The sequence below is a fragment of the Lactuca virosa genome, chromosome 8, assembly GCF_052849685.1.
Source record: "Lactuca virosa cultivar CGN04683 chromosome 8, Lactuca_virosa_CGN04683_v6, whole genome shotgun sequence".
NCBI classification, from domain to species: Eukaryota; Viridiplantae; Streptophyta; class Magnoliopsida; order Asterales; family Asteraceae; genus Lactuca; species Lactuca virosa.
Genome location: NC_136433.1, coordinates 108344236 through 108362847, shown reverse-complemented (window position 1 = coordinate 108362847; position 18612 = coordinate 108344236). Strand labels below are relative to the sequence as shown.

At 37.3% G+C, this 18612-nt stretch overlaps 1 pseudogene; it reads left to right on the top strand.

Moving 5' to 3' along the window:
* The first annotated feature begins 16726 nt into the window (after positions 1-16726).
* On the top strand, positions 16727-17035 carry LOC145130706 (secreted RxLR effector protein 161 pseudogene; annotated as a pseudogene).
* Positions 17036-18612: the final 1577 nt, after the last annotated feature.

The following is an 18612-nucleotide window of genomic DNA, read 5'->3' as shown; positions in this document are numbered from 1 at the left end:
ATGATTTGTGAAGGGCACACGACACCCCATCAAGGTCGCAATACTACCTTGATGAAATCATACCTACATATGATTCAAAGCAACATGATTTGTGAGGGGAACACAATACCCTGGCAAGGTCGCAATACTACTTTGATGAAATCATACCCAAAATTGATTCAAATCAATATGATTTGTGAGGGGCACACGACACCCCGACAAGGTCACAATATTACCATGACGAAATCATATACACATATGATTCAAAGCAACATGACCTATAAGAGGCAAATGATACCCAGGCAGGACAACAAGTTGATTTGCAAGGTTCCCGAAATACACAACATCAAGACGCATGAGGATTAGGAAAATGTAATCAAGCGTGAATGGGAAGCGTAAAAAAGGAAAAAAAAGGTAATTATTGATGGAAATTAGTGCCCATCGCCATAACAAATCCCAATAATATTACTATAAATAGAAGTGTCCTTTTGGGTTACATGAAAGAACAAAAAGAAGCAGATCTAAAAAGATATTTATTTGAGGGACTTGTTTTATTAGTTAACTAATAGTTTAATTAATTAATAGTAAATAAATGGAATATGGAATATTACAGAATGATTTGAATACCATACATAATTACTATTAAATTTGGTATTTATCTCTAAGGTTTCAAATCACCTCCCTATAAATAGAGGACTACAAATCCGGTTTTGACACTTAAGAAATATACCTCTAAGCTACCAAAGTTCAAATCTCTTAAAACTATAAAGAATCCCGAATAGTCGTTCTCACATCGTGGCAGTTTAATCCCCACTTCGTGATCAAAGAACATAATCGATATTTTGATTTTGTTTAAACTTGAAGTTTGAGGACTACTTGGATTTGTTTCTTCTTTGCATCTTGGGTGCGATCACAGAAGAGGAACTCTCCTTTGGGTTCTGTAGTCTAATTCATTGGCTCGAAAAAAGAAGAAACCAACTAAGAAATCAAAGGTATGTCTTCTATCTATAAATTTCTAATAAGTTGTATAGACTAATGAATTTAGATCCTTCAGATTTCGAGTTTAGATCAGAATTTTTTATTGTTTCCACCGTCCTATGTTTGATCTAATGAGGCTCGAAACCCTTCAGTGGTATCAGAGCATGGTCAACTCAAGTCTATTGCACTTAGACTTTGTTTTTTAGTATGTTAGGGATTGTATGTGTAGGGTTTCTATTTTAAATCATTTCAAAAAGTCTAGAAAATTTCCTTGATTGAAATTAAACCTGTAAATCAACATTTTAGTCGCTCTGCCTCTTCGCCACGACGTGGCTGGTCTGTAGCACTGTGATTTTTCACCAAAAATATTTCTTTTATTTTTTAACCAATTTATATCAGAAAACGTTAGCGGAAGTCTTATTAAGAAAACATCACAAATGATTAATTACAAAATCTTTCAAAAATAATCCATCAAAATCCAAAGTTGTAAACCGACCAAAACAAGTATCAACACCATGTGTGAATGAAACATCACATGAAGTCTCAAAATGGTATCATCACTACTAACCAAAAGACTATAATTACCCCAAAGATCCCAACCTCACCGGGCCATCAACATTAAGCTACATGTACCAATGCAAAACCCATAACAACGGGCAAGAAACAAGGTCAACATCAGCACAGTGAGTCAATCTCAAGAAAATAAGCATGGAAACAAAACATAAACATACACCATATCAAGTCATGTAATCACATCATTCCATGCAACATACATATATAATTATTAACATATACGTATATACATTAATCTGGACATTCTTTCATCAAAGTAATTATTATTTTTTTGCTTCAGTTAAATTACATTTAATGTCCCTCGCTAACTAGGGTCTATTGCATCGCTAACACTCCCGCAATAATGACCCTGTTCGCTACTAATGTGACATGGCAACCCAATGCCCCAAATGGGGTGTGACTCCCACCCATAACAATGTTCATGGTTTTCCGCCTTCGCTACTTCGACTTTGCATGTACTAACATGATGTGTTGTCGTATGAGGGTGGTATTAGGTACCTTCACAGGCATACCTACACCCAAATGTGATGCTTGATCCGTCGTTTCCGAGTAGCCAACATCACTCCAGTTCCCGTACACCAAGTGCACCAGAACCATGCCTCGAAATGGTCAACTAGAAAACCATTCAACGTCGACTTGGATTAATCTCTTTCTCCTGCAATGATATTCTTCCATCACGATATCACGTAAGGGCACGTACCTAAGTTAGGATACTACCCTTTCAATCCCGCTACGTGTATTCCCATTTTATTTTAATTAATTAAATAATTAATTAATCCTTTCACATGGGCAAAACACACCTCACCAATACCATTATGTAATCATGCTAGTGAATTATTATGATACTTAATCCATGGCATACTACATCTTCCAATCACACATCAAGGTATATCCACATAAATATACATAGCATCAATTAGTGGTATGTAAAGAGATGCAACTTTCAACGTCGACTTGGATTAATCTCTTTCTCCTCCAATGATATTCTTCCATCATGATATCACGTAAGGGCACATACCTAAGTTAGGATACTACCCTTTCAATCCCGCTATGTGTATTCCCATTTTATTTTAATTAAATAAATAATTAATTAATTCTTTCACATGGGCAAAACACACCTCACCAATACCATTATGTAATCATGCTAGTGAATTATTATGATACTTAATCCATGGCATACTACATCTTCCAATCACACATCAAGGTATATCCACATAAATATACATAGCATCAGTTAGTGGTATGTAAAGAGATGTAACTTTCAACAAAATAAATTCTAGCATGTATATCCTAGTTTCATTCAAGAGTACAAAACAGAAATATAACATACATGACATCACAATCTAACCACACAAATAATCCTCACCTCTACCATGGTCCTAACTCTCTCAAATTGCACCAAATGATTAATTTAAGAATTCTAGCATACAAAGGATTCCTAAATTCAATTTCATCAACAATAACTTTACATGTCCATGTTGTAATCAACACTTGACATTCAGTTTATAACATCATATAACTTCAATTACACAAGAACACAAGTATAGGCTCATGTTATCTTTCCAAACAAGTGCTTAAACCACTACAAGAAATGACTCACCTCTAGTCCAAGTTATGTGGAGCTATGAACAGAGGATAATCACCTTAACACAAGTACTCTAACAACCCTAAAAGAATACCCAAAGATCTAATCAAAAACATATCATGAAATAAGAATGATTATGTCCAGACGGATCTTACGTCGTTACCATGAAGGTGTCACGTCTTGAGCTCAATGTTCGTCGTGATTCTTTCCCGATCAATTTCCATTATCACCTTGTGGCACTAGGATGACCACGCCGTGATATAGAATAACCTTAAAGATTTGACTATTCAATTCCATGTCATCACAACGTGGCAAATGGATGCTCACATCGTGACCAAGAATCAGACGCGATCCTAAACGTTCAATGTCCCGACATCATGACGTGGAAAGGGGATGCTCACGTCGTGAGAACTGAGCTGTTAAATGTTTTTGATCATCAAGTAATGGCCTTAATCTGCTCAGTTTGGGTCTGATCAAAACCTCTATTAGGATGATCTTAAGCCATAAAGACCATTTCTAGATGACTACAATGATAGGGACAAGAATGGGACTAACAAACACACCAAAACCTAGAATTTTGCATCATTCATGGTTTCTTCTTGTGTATGATTTGTAGGACAAACAAAATGAATCATAGATATATGTCCTTACCTTCTGGAAATCCAGAAATGAATCAACAATAGAATGCTAAGGAAGAAGCTTCAAGAATCCCACCACAAGTCCACCAAATACACCAATGATTTCACCTTCCTTCTTCAATTCAACTCACCACCAAAGGCAAGAACCCTAGAACACTCTCTCAACAAGATGGAGGCTTAGAATAAGGTTTCTTGGCTACAAATGATTGATAAATCTCGGATTAGGTTTAAGTGGTGTATAAATACAAGCCAAAATTTCTTGTTGGCCCCCTTAAAGTGTGTAAAAATGACTATATGACCTATATGCATGATTAAGTAGCCATTTCTTACACTTAAGCCCCCAAAAGTTAACTTGGATCAATAGAAAAGTAACTTAAAATGAAAATATAACGAAACTAACCTCAATGGAAAAGTGGAAAAATTCAGGTTGTTACATGGTCCTCTACCACGTCGTGGTATCTACACGGATCGCGGCTATGTTCGTCGCCACATTATGGTCACCTCTTGGCCACATCGTGGTTTGCAGGTGAGAACTTAAAATAATAATTTAAATTAAATCGTGCATTTCCTGCGTGCCACAATGTGGCAGACCTTTCCCCACATCGTGGAACCTGGAGTTCCAAATTCTTCTGAATTCGTTTTTATCTTTGTTTCTTCATCTTTTTCAATTTTAATCACATACAAACTAGCTTTTATACTAAAAGATGAATTCTATTTAATTATAAGATTAATTAAAAGTCAAAAGATTAGAACTCATATAATTTAATTGTTGACTTCAGTTAATAGAAATAAAAGACACATAATCCATAAATGTGTGTATATATAGTAAAATAGTATTTATATGTATAACACTAAAATAAACATTGTGTTCTCGCATGTTTCTTAATGGGCATTGTTAGTCATACCTCGACTAGGCTCATCCACTTTGTTGTTATAAGGTAGGTGTAAGCTAGGTATCTTTGATTCCTAATGAGGTCGGCTTTTAAGAGGCATTTATTGCTTTCCACCCTCACCGCCTTCTTGCATTTGAAGTGGAGTTACCGAAAGCGTTTGATAGGGCAATTATGCAAAGTTAAAAGTATTAACTCTATAAATAATAAAAAAAATAGCTTGTTTTATATATAATGTGAATCTTATGCTTGACATGAAAATTACACCTTATGGTATGTTCTTGTTAACATAAGCATGTGTGGTTTACCAGCTCGTCAAAAGAAGAACATAGTCAAAGAAAGGTATATGGTGATCGTGATTCTCAAGCGTTACTTGAGCTGAATCTCATTGTAACTCCGCATGGTCGATTCACCAGTTGGATTCATGATCATTGGCTAATCCAGTCATGAATGCTAAATAAGCATTATAAGAGATTAACATGCAATTGATAAAAAGTCAATAGATCTCGTTTTCTAGGCATCTCATATAGATTGAGATCGAAAATAGTTTGTCCACCTAAATAACTTCATTTTGTAATTTTTCGGCTAATCCACTTTACATTGTGAATCCAAATATGGATCCTAGCCTTTTGATTAATAATTTGTTATTGGTTAATTAAAATAAAAGGATTCGTGATCAAACTAGTTGTGTTTCTTCTCTTAATATATGACCAACATCTCAGGTGATACTCCTCCTCCTCCTGCACCAACCACTTCATCAAACTTCCCTCTACTCAAACTCCTCTCGCGAAATAAGCTCACTAGTCAAACTACCTAAATTGGATTCGTAACATAAGGATCACTTTAAGGTATGAAAAGAAGGAGTATGCATTAGACGAGTATCTTGAAGATGAGCTTCCTGATGATGCTATTGAAGAAGAAGCAGCCAAACATGAAAAGCATCAATATCACTCAATTGAAGTCTCGTGTCTAATTTTGGCGACCATGTCTTCTAAACTCCAAAAGATTTGTGAGAACCTTGGGGCATACGACATGAACGAGCAACTCAATAACATGTTTCAAGAGCAAGCTCGTACAAAGAGATTCAAGGTGATGCAATCAATTCTAGGTTGCAAGAAACAGGAGAATGGATCTGTGAGTGCCCATATTCTATTAATGAAAGGGTACTTTGATAGACTTGATCGCCTTGGCTTTCCATTTACTCAAGAATTGGCTGTTGATGTCATTCTTAACTCTTTAACTAGTGCGTACAAGCAGTTCACTATGAACTACTACTATATGAATGGTTTGGAGAAGAGTATCATGGAGCTACATGTGATGCTCAAGACAGCTAAAGAAAGCATTGTTCCACCTAGGAACACAAGTTCAACCACTCATATTTTGGATATTAGGGAAGGTGGTGTCAAGAGAAAGAGGTCCTCTCATCCCAATGTCAAGGGAAAAGGGAAAGGAAAGATGGGTGCTCCCATTTCCAACAAGATCGTTTTTGCTCGTATGGAAGTTTTTTGTGAGAGAGATTTGATATTTCGAGAAACTAGTAGGAGTCCAACTGATCTTGATGAGATTCAAGAGTCAACCAATGAAGAACCTAAAGTTGACACTAGACCTCAACAAGAGGTTGATCAAACTCTTGAGGAATCTAATGTACCTCCAACTCCACCTCGTAGATCTGAAAGAGAACGTCGACAACTTGAGTTTTATGGATTTCATATTACTCCATAAGAAGATTATATGTTAGGAGGTAATGAGCCACGCAGCTATCAGGATGCCATGGTGAAACATCCCAAAAATACAGACCAAAAATTTTGTTTTTAATTATTAACAAAACCATAGTTATCCAAAACACATGTCATAATATCTCAAACAACATATCAATGTATATCAAAACATTAGAGTATAAACATCCCAGGTTGAACAAATGGTGTGTGCACTGCAATCATCTCGAGCCCTTCCCCTTGCTACCGGAAGTACCTGAAACCAAAACTGAAAACTGTAATCATGAAGCTTAGTGAGTCTCCCCAAACTACCACATACCATACACGTAACATGCAACTAGGAGATATGGGCCCCGCCCACTCTCATGGAGATTCGGGCCCCGCCCACATTCCACTGTCTAGGAGATTCGGGCCCCGCCCACACTCCGCTGCCTAGGAGATTCGGGCCCCGCCCACACTCCGCTGTCTAACATGCATACAAGTATCACACAGACAACAAGTATATCTATTCCTATCAAGCAGTCACATAACTATACTCAAATAATACTACGAGATTCGGGCCTCGCCCACACTCGGCTACTATGAGTTTCGGGCCCCGCCCACACTCAACTACTATCATATCACATATACGGGTCGGTCTTGGTGTCGTAGACCCGTTCCTACTGAAGGAAACTCACCTCGCAAGGCTGACTGCTGAAAACTCGAGTGATAAATATATGACTGATGCTCCGGCGTCTCCCCGTCTATCAATTTCATAATAACACTTAATCAAAATCTGATAATCCTTCTTAGGGTAAAATGACCATTTTACCCCTGGTCAAAGTCCACGCTTGGGTCAAAGTCAACCTTCTGGTTGACCCAACTCGTCGAGTTGCTCCATCAACCCGTCGAGTCCTAGAATCTGAAATCGCGATCTAACTCGTCGAGTCTCCCACCCGACTCGTCAAGTTTCCAGGCTACCCATAGTCGCGATCTACTGATTTAACTCGTCAAGTCCCTTCACCGACTCTTCGAGTTCTACCTTAAGCTAAAACGGGACAAACCGAATCAACTCGTCGAGTCCCTCTATGGACTCGCGGAGTTCCTCTGTCTGATTGAGCCATTTCAATGGATTAAGCTCCTACCCTTCAAATCCAAGCTCCAAACTTCATCTATACACTGGGAATACACTTTTAAGGGTAAAGTTTCCAACTTTACTCGATCTTAGTCCTTCTTAATAGGTTTAGCTTAAACCCTAACTCTCTATAACATAGATCTTCGTCCACAAGTCATAATGCCCTAAACCAAGGCACACTATACTAGATCTAGGCTTTGAACATCAATTGGACACGTAAAGTTCCTAGCTTTCCTTCAAAGCATGGCCTCTTAGGGCTAAATATGCCATATTAATGCTTATAAGCTTGCATGGGGCTTCCATGGTCATAAAGTTTGCACCTTTATGCCATGGAACCCCTACTAGACCCTAGATCTGAGATATAAGTCACTTGGGATGTCCAAATCCCAAACACCAAGGTTCTTGCACCAAAACCCTCATAAAATGGAAGTTAATAGATCTAAGGAACTAATAGCCAAGATGGAAACTTGATTACCAGAAAATGTAGCAAATGGAGTGTAGCTTCTGGGTCTATTCCTTCCCTCTTGAGCCCTATATCTTCTTCCTCTTCCACAAGCTTCAAAAGCACACAAATATCACTCAAAATGGCTCACACACTCAAAGAAAGCTCTAGGGTTTCGTGGATTAGGGTTTAGGACAAGGAGGCTGTAAATGAGGCCAATGGGTGGCGATTAAGAGGCTTAAATATGGTGCAAAACCCTGAAATTAGGGTTTCACTCTATCAGACCTACTCGCCGAGTCGAGGGCTCTTGACTCGTCGAGTAGGTGGCTGAAATCCCGCGTCCAAGAGTAATTTCTACTCGGCGAGTCTGGGGCTTCCAACTCGTCGAGTAGCTTTTTAAACATGAATAATCTGTAATTAAATGCGTACCAGAGTATGGGCGTTACACATGGTGAGCCTAGAGGCTGCAAAATGGAAAGAGGCGATAGACAGCGAGATTCTGTCCGTGTATGATAACCAAGTATGGAACTTGGTTGATCCTACACATGGTCTTAAAAACATTGGATTTAGATGGGTATTCAAAAAGAAGACTGACATGGATGGGAACATACAAACTTATAAAGCTCGAATGGTCGCGAAAGGTTACTGTAACGCCCGCAGATTCGGGCTACTCAATTTAGAGACAATAAGCGTCAAAAATGACTTTTTTATGGAAGATTATTTAGAATGAATAATATTAACCAATTTTTAGTATATGTCACAAGGGTTCCGTACATATAAATAACGTTGAAATCCGAGTTATAACGAAGAAGTTATGACCTGTCGAAGTTTTACGGCTAAACTAGCACGGCACCGCGTAACGTAAATAGTGAATTTTTGATAAACTATTTTTTAGCCTTAGAGATCTAAATGAAAGTTTTAGTATACGTTAAACTAAGAGCGTGCATAAATAGAACATCAAAATCTAACTTCGTATGAGGAAGTTATGGTTTTTCTAAGATTTCGCAAAGCAGTATACAGCCCGGAAATCGAATTTTAGATCGAGCGATTTTTAGCCGAAACAACCTAAATGAGAATTACAGATCTCATTAATAGGAGTTCAACGATAAAAAAGACAGTCGAAAACGGAGTCCGTATGTAAATGTTATGAATTTTACGCGGTCGTTAACAGTGTAATCTTCTCATACTGTTAAATTTAAAATCGGTCGAGCATTAGCCGATGGAGTCAAAAGGATAATTTGTAGATCTTGTCAATACCTATGTGTGGATATCAAGAACGTCAAAAAACGGAGCTCGTATGCGAAAGTTACAGAATTTAGAAGTCGAAAGGGTGTTGCTGCGAAAGGGGTGACGTGGCTTAATTTGGACCATTGCTTTCTCCCCACGCCTTGCCACCAGATGGTGACATGTGGCACCAAATCGACGAGTTGGAGGCTCAAACTCGACGATTTGGTCCATTTCCCATCCTATATATAGAGGCGCAAATCTTCTATTTCATTCACACCTCTCCTATTCTTTCTCTCTCAATTAATTCTTTAAACCCCTCCCAATCCCTAGTAACTCCCAAGTGCTAGAGGAAAGTCCCGGAGTGCTAGAAGGCTCCAAGAAGAAGAGCTTTCGGCTCGGAATTTCTCCCCCCGTAGAACCCGGTTCTTAGCCAAACCTCCCAGTAAGTGAGTTATGCTTACCCTACTTCAAGTATAGCTTATGCTTAAGTTTAATATAGTTATTATGAACTTATAAACAATAAATATATTATAAAAGACAATATAAAAAAGTGTTATTATAGTATCTTTTAACTACTCGTGGTATGGGGAATCTGGTTTGAAGGGCCGCATAGGGTTGTTGGATTTCAGAAGTGCTATCATGCCAAAATGGTCATACCCATCCGGTGTTTAATGTCTGGCCCCTGTCTGTACATGGTGGTTGAAAAGTATTGTTTAACACTTATAAAACAATATCGCTCGTAAATAGTCATGATAAATATTAGACTAAAATCTAGCGGTAATGATACTAGCTTTCGTCGAAGGAAACTAGAATTGTTAGAAGTGAAGCGCTGCCCGAGTTTGGAATCATCACTTTAACAAGTGAGTGCATAGTCCCTTTCATGAACATGATTTTAATACAAGTATTGATTGAAGTATTAGATATATGTTTGTGTGTGAAGTATTTGATCTTGCCTGAAATACGTGTTAAGAGCATATCTGATAATATATGATGATACAGAGTAAACCTGAATTAGTTAAGAGAAATATTGGGTAGTATCTCCTTATAAGTACGAGTGAGATATACATGTAGGGTCGAACTTTAGGATTTGTCATTGATCCAAGAGCATGGATTAGACATAGTCATTTGTCCTTAGTCTGAGAGTATGGAGAGGACATGGTTATTTGTCATTAATCCTCGAGCATGGATTAGACATAGTCAATTGTCCCTAGTCCGAGAGTATGGGATGGGCATAGTTATTGATCCGAGAGCATGGATTAGACATAGTCAATTGTCCCTAATCCGAGAGTATGGAATGGGCATAGTTATTTATCTGAGAGAATGGATTAGACATAAAGGATCTGAGAGTATGGATTAGGTAAAGAGTTTAATTTTAGATCCGAGAGTAAAGACTGTGTCGCTGTGAGGATCGACGGGGTGGGGTAAAATTGCGTATATGAGGTGAAATTGTATATGTTGTGAGTTCTAAAACATATATATATATATATATATATATATATATATATATATATATATATATATATATATATGATATAACATTGTGGGATTGAAATCCCTATGTACTCTCCTGGTTTCCCAACTTGACCCACTCAGTTCATTTGTATCACAGGTATCGATACGAAGCTACATTACACTGAGAGATTAAAGGAGATGTAAATCACTAGTGTAAATGAATGTAAGGTCTGTTTATGCTTATGTTTCTGTATTGAAGATGACATCCCAAAGTTTTAATATAAAATACATTTCTTAGGAAATGCTTTGATAATATTATTATCATGTTTTTCTGGGAACAAATTCCGCAATACTACTTTTCAAAAGGGATACTCTGATTTTCAAATAAGCATAAATAAAATTTTTAAAATGACCGTGAATTTGGGGATGTCACTGTTGGTATCAGAGCATTAGTTTAAGCGAACTAGGAATACAGATTTATTTCTAAACTTAAACTTAGAATGCTAAGCGGTGATCGTTAGGAGCGTTTCTAATATATTTTAGGTAGTACACCTGGATAGACACAAGCACTAATTTATTTAGGGAAGATGCCTAAAATGCTTTTATGTGCTAAATGATTTGTAATGTTTTATGATGACATTATATGATCGGATATATGGTCTGTTGCCGATATTAGAACTGGCATTTAACTTTTCGAAGTGATAAGGAGATTTATACATCTGATTTCCCTATCTAAATTTTCATCACTGCACACCGAACGTCTGATTTGGTGTATAGATCGACATGGTGGAAACTCGAAGCAGATTCGGAAATGCTAATGATAATCAGTGGCCTGTGATTGAGCGTGCACCAGAGGTAGCAGTTGTACCCGAGCCAATCACGATGGCAGGAGTCCAAGCAATGATTCGCGCTATGATGGCCGAACAAAGGGAGGAGATGAGGCAAATGTTTCTTAATAGGGATGAACCTACTGTACCTATTGTACAACTTGAACTGAATGAGGGTCAGTCAGAAGAAGGAAACTATAGTAGAACCGTTGGGCAAGATGAACCGCCAGTGTTAGAAGAAATAACCAAGACGAAGGGATTGAAAGAAACAGATGCAAGTACAAAGACTTCACGAATTGCAAACCATCAACTTTTACTGGGAAAGAAGATCCAATCGGAGTTATGGACTGGATCTCTGAAATAGAGCTCGCTTTCATAACGTGTGGTTGCAAGGGCAAGCTACAAACCACTTATGCAGTGCGTCAGTTTAGAGGTGGTGCTGTTCGCTGGTAGAACACCTTGGGAAAGACCATAAGCCCCAATGAGCCACTACAACTGACATGGGCAAGTTCTTGGTCCACTTTAAATGCAAGTTCTGCTCAGCCCAAAACATGCTGGAACTAGAGAATCAGTTTCTGACACTGAAGAAGGGAAGCATGTCCATTGATGAGTATACTAATGTCTTCACAGACAAAATGGAGTTTGCTTTATGCATTGTCCCTGACGAGCTAACGAAAATCGATACGTATACGAAGGGACAACCATGGGAGTATGTTGTGCCAGTGTGCCAGACACCAACTTTTGAGGCGGCCATCTGGGCTGCTAAGTCTGTTGAGGAGATGATCAAGAGTAGAGCCGCCAACAAGGTCGAAGTTGGCGAGAAGAGGAAGTTTGAGGGGTCTTCAAGATCCGACAAGAAAAGTAGGTTCCCGAAGTCTGACCCCAACAACAAGAGGTATGGGGATAACAATGAATAAAAGTGGTGTGATAAGTATAGAAGGAAACACATTGGGAGATGCTCTAAAGAGGTGACCTGCTTCAAATGCGGGAAAACTGATCACTATGCTGGCGAATGCACGACCAAGAGAGAAGCATGCTTTAAGTGTGGTTAAGAATGACACTTCAAGCAAGACTGTCCAAATAGGGAAGGAGCTACAAAGCCAAACGTACCACCAAAGCCAAAGGCAAGAGCATTCCAGATGATCTTTAATGAGGCAGGTGACAATGATATGAAGTGAGGATCTATATATCCTAAGATCGGGATATGAAGTAGCCATATAGATAGTATCATGTAGTGTAGCCTATTAGAGGCATGATATAGGTTGAACTTGAACATCTACGTAATCGTTTCAAGAAATAATATAAACCTTCATTATGTTATCTGATGTGTTAAATGACTATGTGAAATTCTTGTATGGTGACTTGGAAAACTGTGAGACAATACTTGGGACGAGTATGAGTAGGTGTGAAAGGTAGTAGAGGCCTATACTACCAGAAGCACATGACTCGCACTTGGATCAGGGAAAGTCACAAGGTTTCCAAGGCGCTAGTTATTGATTTCGTTTTGTTCATGTCTTTCGTTACCATTGTTTCGGTGATGACTAAGAAGGTGATTTATATTCCGACCCTAGTGGTCATATCAAATCGAGTTCGACTAAGATAAGTATGTTTTGTGGTTTAGAGAACCAAGTTTGATGTAACATCCGACTTAATTAAGAAGCTTGAAGTGAAAGATAATCGAAGCGATCAATAGAAGTATCGTGATCGTCGTTAAAGAAAGAAGCTTGTAGCTAGAAGTGCTACAATGTGATTATATCACATTAGAACAAGAAGAAAGGTATATTCCATTCTGGAATTTGACTCTAAAAGACCTGAGTCTAAGCGTTGCAACATACGATGAGAGGTCATAACTATCTTAAGTTTATTAAGAAGAAGAAGAAGGAGTCCCCTATAAGGATCGATTTTGTAACTCGAAGGTTACGATTGAAATTCCGACATAGGATAAAGAGCGGGTGCGAGATTGAGCACCGTCTGCAGTCAAGAAGTCCAAGAGTTAGATACTCATTCGAAGGAACATAGTAGTTACGGTTACTATCTAGGATGAAAAGATAAGGTATGGAGTCATTATTCAAGACCTGTTTTGTTGATGATTCTGGGACGTAATCATCCTAAGGGGGAGATAATTGTAACGCCCGCATATTCGGGTTAGTCAATTTAGAGACAATAAGCGTCAAAAATGACTTTTCGATGGAAGATTATTTCGAATGAATAATCTTAACCAAGTTATAGTATATGTCACAAGGGTTCCGTACATATAAAGAACGTTGAAATTCGAGTTATAACGAAGAACTTATGACCCATCGAAGTTTTATGGCTAAACCGGCAAGGCATCGCATAAAGTGAATTTTTGATAAAATACTTTTTATCCTTAGAGATCTAAATGAAAGTTGTAGTATACGTTAAACCGAGAGCGTGCATAAACAGAACGTCAAAATCTGACTTCGTATGAGGAAGCTATGATTTTTCTAAGATTTCGCATAGCAGTTTACAGTCTGAAAATCAAATTTTAGATCGAGCAATTTTTAGCCGAAACAACCTAAATGAGAATTGAAGATCTCATTAATAGGAGTTCAACGATAAAAAGACTGTCGAAAACGGTGTCCGTATGTAAAAGTTATGAATTTTACACGGTCGTTAACAGTGTAATCTTCTCATACTGTTAACATTAAAATCGGTCAAGAATTAGCCAATGGAGTCAAAAGGAGAGTTGTAGATCTTGTCAATAACTACGCGTGGATATAAAGAACATCAAAAATGGAGCTCGTATGCGAAAGTTACAGAATTTGAAGTCGGAAGGGTGCTGCTATGAAAGGGGTGACGTGGATTAATCTGGACCATTGCTTTCTTCCCACGCCTTGCCACTAGATGGTTACATGTGGCACCAACTCGACGAGTTGGAGGCTCAAACTCGACCAGTTGAACCATTTCCCATACTATAAATAGAGGCACAAATCTTCCATTTCATTCACACCTCTCCCATTCTTTCTCTCTCAATTACTTCTCTAAACCCCTCCCACTCCCTAGTAACTCCCAAGTGCTAGAGGAAAGTCCCGGAGCGCTAGAAGGCTCCGAGAAGAATAGCTTTCGGCTTGGAAGTTTTGCCCCTGCAGAGTACGGTTCTTAGCAAAATCTCCCGGTAAGTGAGTTATGCTTACCCTACTTCAAGTATAGCTTATGTTTAAGTTCAATATCGTTATTATGAACTTATAAACAATAAATAAATTATAAAATATAATATAAAAAGTGTTATTATAATATCTTTTAACTACTCGCGGTACGGGGAATTTGGTTTGAAGAGCCGCATACGGTTGTTGGATTTCAGAAGTGCTATAATGCCAAAATGGTCCTGCCCTCCGGTGTTTCATGTCTGGCCCCTGTCTGTACATAGTGGTTGAAAAGTATTGTTTAACACTTATAAAACAATATCGCTCGTAAATAGTCGCGATAAATATTAGACTAAAATCTAGCGGTAATGATACTAGGTTTCGTCGAAGGAAACTAGAATTGTTAGAAGTGAAGCGCTGCCCGAGTTTAAATTCATCACTTTAACAAGTGAGTGCATAGCCCCTTTCATGAACATGATTTTAATACAAGTATTGATTGAAGTATTAGATATATGTTTGTGTGTGAAATATTTGATCTTACCTAAAATACGTGTTAAGAGCATATCTGATAATATATGATGTTACAGAGTAAACCTCAATTAGTTAAGAGAAATATTGGGTAGTATCTCCTTATGTGTATGAGTGAGATATACATGTAGGGTCGAACTTTAGGATTTGTCATTGATCCAAGAGCATGGATTAGACATAGTCATTTGTCCTTAGTCTGAGAGTATGGAGAGGACATGGTTATTTGTCATTAATCTTGGAGCATGGATTAAACATAGCTAATTGTCCCTAGTCCGAGAGTATGGGATGGGCATAGTTATTGATCCGAGAGCATGGATTAGACATAGTCAATTGTCCCTAATCCGAGAGTACGGAATGGGCATAATTATTGATCCGAGAGAACAGATTAGACATAACGGATCTGAGAGTATGGATTAGGTAAAGAGTTTAATTTTAGATCCGAGAGTAAAGACTGTGTCGCTGTGAGGATTGACGGGGTGGGGTAAAATTGCGTATATGAGGTGAAATTGTATATGTTGTGAGTTCTAAAACATATATATATATATATATATATATATATATATATATGTATATATATATATATATATATGATGTAACATTGTGGGATTGAAATCCCTATGAACTCACCAGGTTTCCCAACCTAACCCACTCAGTTCATTTGTATCACAGGTATTGATACGAAGCTACATTACACTGAGAGATTAAAGGAGATGTAAATCACTAGTGTAAATGAATGTAAGGTATGTTTATGCTTATGTTTTTGTATTGATGATGACATCCCAAAGTTTTAATATAAAATACATTTCTTAGGAAGTGCTTTGATAATATTATTATCTTGTTTTTCTGGGAACAAATTCCGCAATACTACTTTTCAAAAGGGATACTCTGATTTTAAAATAAGCATAAATAAAAATTTTAAAATGACCGTGAATTTGGGGTTGTCACAGTTACACTCAGACTCAAGGAATTGATTATGAGGAAACTTTCTCACCAGTAGCTACTTTCCATAGTTGCATTAATGGTTATGTAATATGGAAAATGGATGTAACAATAGCTTTCCTCAATGGGAAACTGATTGAGGATGTTTACATGACTCAACCATAATTTTTTGTACATTCCAGGTCTCCTAATATGGTATGTATGCTTCAGAAGTCCATTTATGGACTTAAAAAAGAACCTCGCAGGTGGAACATCTATTTCAATGAGAAAATCATGGAGTTTGGTTTCTCTCAAAATGAAGATGAAGATTGTGTGTATGTTAGATCTAGTGGGAGAGTAGTTTTCTTTCTTGTCTTGTATGTCGATGACATTCTACTCATTGGAAACGACATCCCTACACTTAATAGTGTAAAAGCATTGCTTGGGAAAAGTTTCGCTATGAAAGACTTGGGAGAAGTTGCATACATACTTGGTATCAAGATCTATAGGGATGGATCTAGGCGTCTAATCGGACTTTTCCAAAACACATACGTAGATAAAATCTTAAAGAAATTAAAGATGGAAGAATCTCAGAAGGTTGTACATATGCAACGTGGGACGGTTTTGAGTAAAACCCAATGTCCTAGTACTAGTGAAGAACTGGACAGAATGAGTCGAGTTCCATATGCTTCTACTATAGGATCGATCATGTATGTCATGATATGTACAAGGCCATACATCTCATATGCCATTAGTATGACGATTCGTTATCAGGAAAATCCTAGTGAAAGTCATTGGACTGCTATCAAGAACATTTTGAAGTATCTTAGGAAGACTAAATATATGTTCTTGGTTTATGGTGGTAAATATGAGCTAAGCATTAAAGGATATGTCGATGCAAGTTTCCAAACTAACAGAGATAATTCAAGATCTCATTCTGGTTTTGTGTTCGCATTCAATGAAGGAGTAGTGACTTGGAGAAGTTCTAAGCAAGAAACTATTGTTGATTCAACTATTGAGCCAGAGTACATTGCAACAAATGAAGCAGCTAAAGAAGCATTGTAGCTAAATAAGTTCATCAACGATTTAGGTGTTGTTCCAAGTATAGCTGAACCGGTTGAGATTTTCTGTGATAATGAGGGTGCAGTTGCCTTAACTAAAGAACCTTGAGATCACAAGTGCACAAGGTATATTAAGAGAAAGTTCCACATTATTAGGAAGCTAGTGGACGATGGAGACATTATCGTGAGTCGAGTTCCATCTGAAGACAATCCAGTAGATCTGCTTACCAAACCACTATTATAGATTAAGCATGATGCTTATACTAAGTTTATTGGCATTAGATTTTCTAGTGAATTGGTTTGATAACACAATTTTTAGTTTGATCACTTTTGGGAACTTTTGGATATTTTGATTTGGTATTTATTTATAATAAGTTACTATGTTTGTTCATAATATTTCTGTTCCTATTTTTGCATGTTTACAACCCCTTCCAGAATAATTTATTATTCGAACTTCCACAATGAATCATACTTTTGGAAGATAGTAATGAATTAAGATTGTCATAGTATTTGTGGATTGTCCATGGGGATGAACGTAGCAAAGCCTTGCGACCAATACCGATGAGTGCTTGAAAATGGAGATCTTAAGTATTGGAGTAACCACGCCTAAAGATTACTCCATGGATCATGTCATGAGTAAATTAAGATGACTATTTTTCATATTCTTCAAATGGAGATGCATGAGGTTGTGTTCTACATCTGTTGTATCTTGGTTTTTCCCCAACTTTGTCCGTAACTGGCATGTATACATGGTTTGATTAGGTATTGCATGATGAATAGTAATAACCTATGTAGTCAAAGTTTATTTGATCCTTCTTTCAGAAATGGAGAAGTAGATATCTCTGGGACCCTCGTTGATTTGGTGTTGATAATAAATGTTTGGCCAAGCTGAGACTGAGTTAATTAGATTCAACAGTCAGTCTGAAAGGTTACCACAAGTCAGTATCGGGAAACATAATCTTGAACCATGATATTGACCATTAATCCATGTATATAACTCATAATAAGATATCATGAAGATCAAAGGAATTTTAAGTTATTAGGCTTAGGGTTGTTTATAGCAAAGTTGCTATAAGTACATTAGTTGCATTGGAGTGTCATTCGTTGTTGCTCCTAGTAAGTATTAGACTGGTCAATTGTTGATGTCTAAGTGTAAGTGGGAGCTGATGGAGATTAGTGCCTATAGCCATAACAAATCCCAGTAATATTACTATAAATAGCAGTGTCCTTTTGGGTTGCACGCAAGAACAAAAAGAAGCATATCTGAAAAGATATTTATTTGAGGGACTTGTTTTGTTAATTAATTAATAGTTTAATTAATTAATAGTAAAATAAATGGAATATGGAATATTCCAGAATGATTTGAATACCATAGATAATTACTATTAAATTTGGTATCTATCTCTAGGGTTTTAAATCACCTCCCTATAAATAGAGGGTTCCAAATCCGGTTTTGACACTTGAGAAATATACCTCTAAGCTACCATGTAACACCCATAAAATTCAAACCAATTTAAAACTTTTTAAATCATTCAAAAACCAATAAATATTACAAATTTGTTTTCAAAATGATTTCATGTC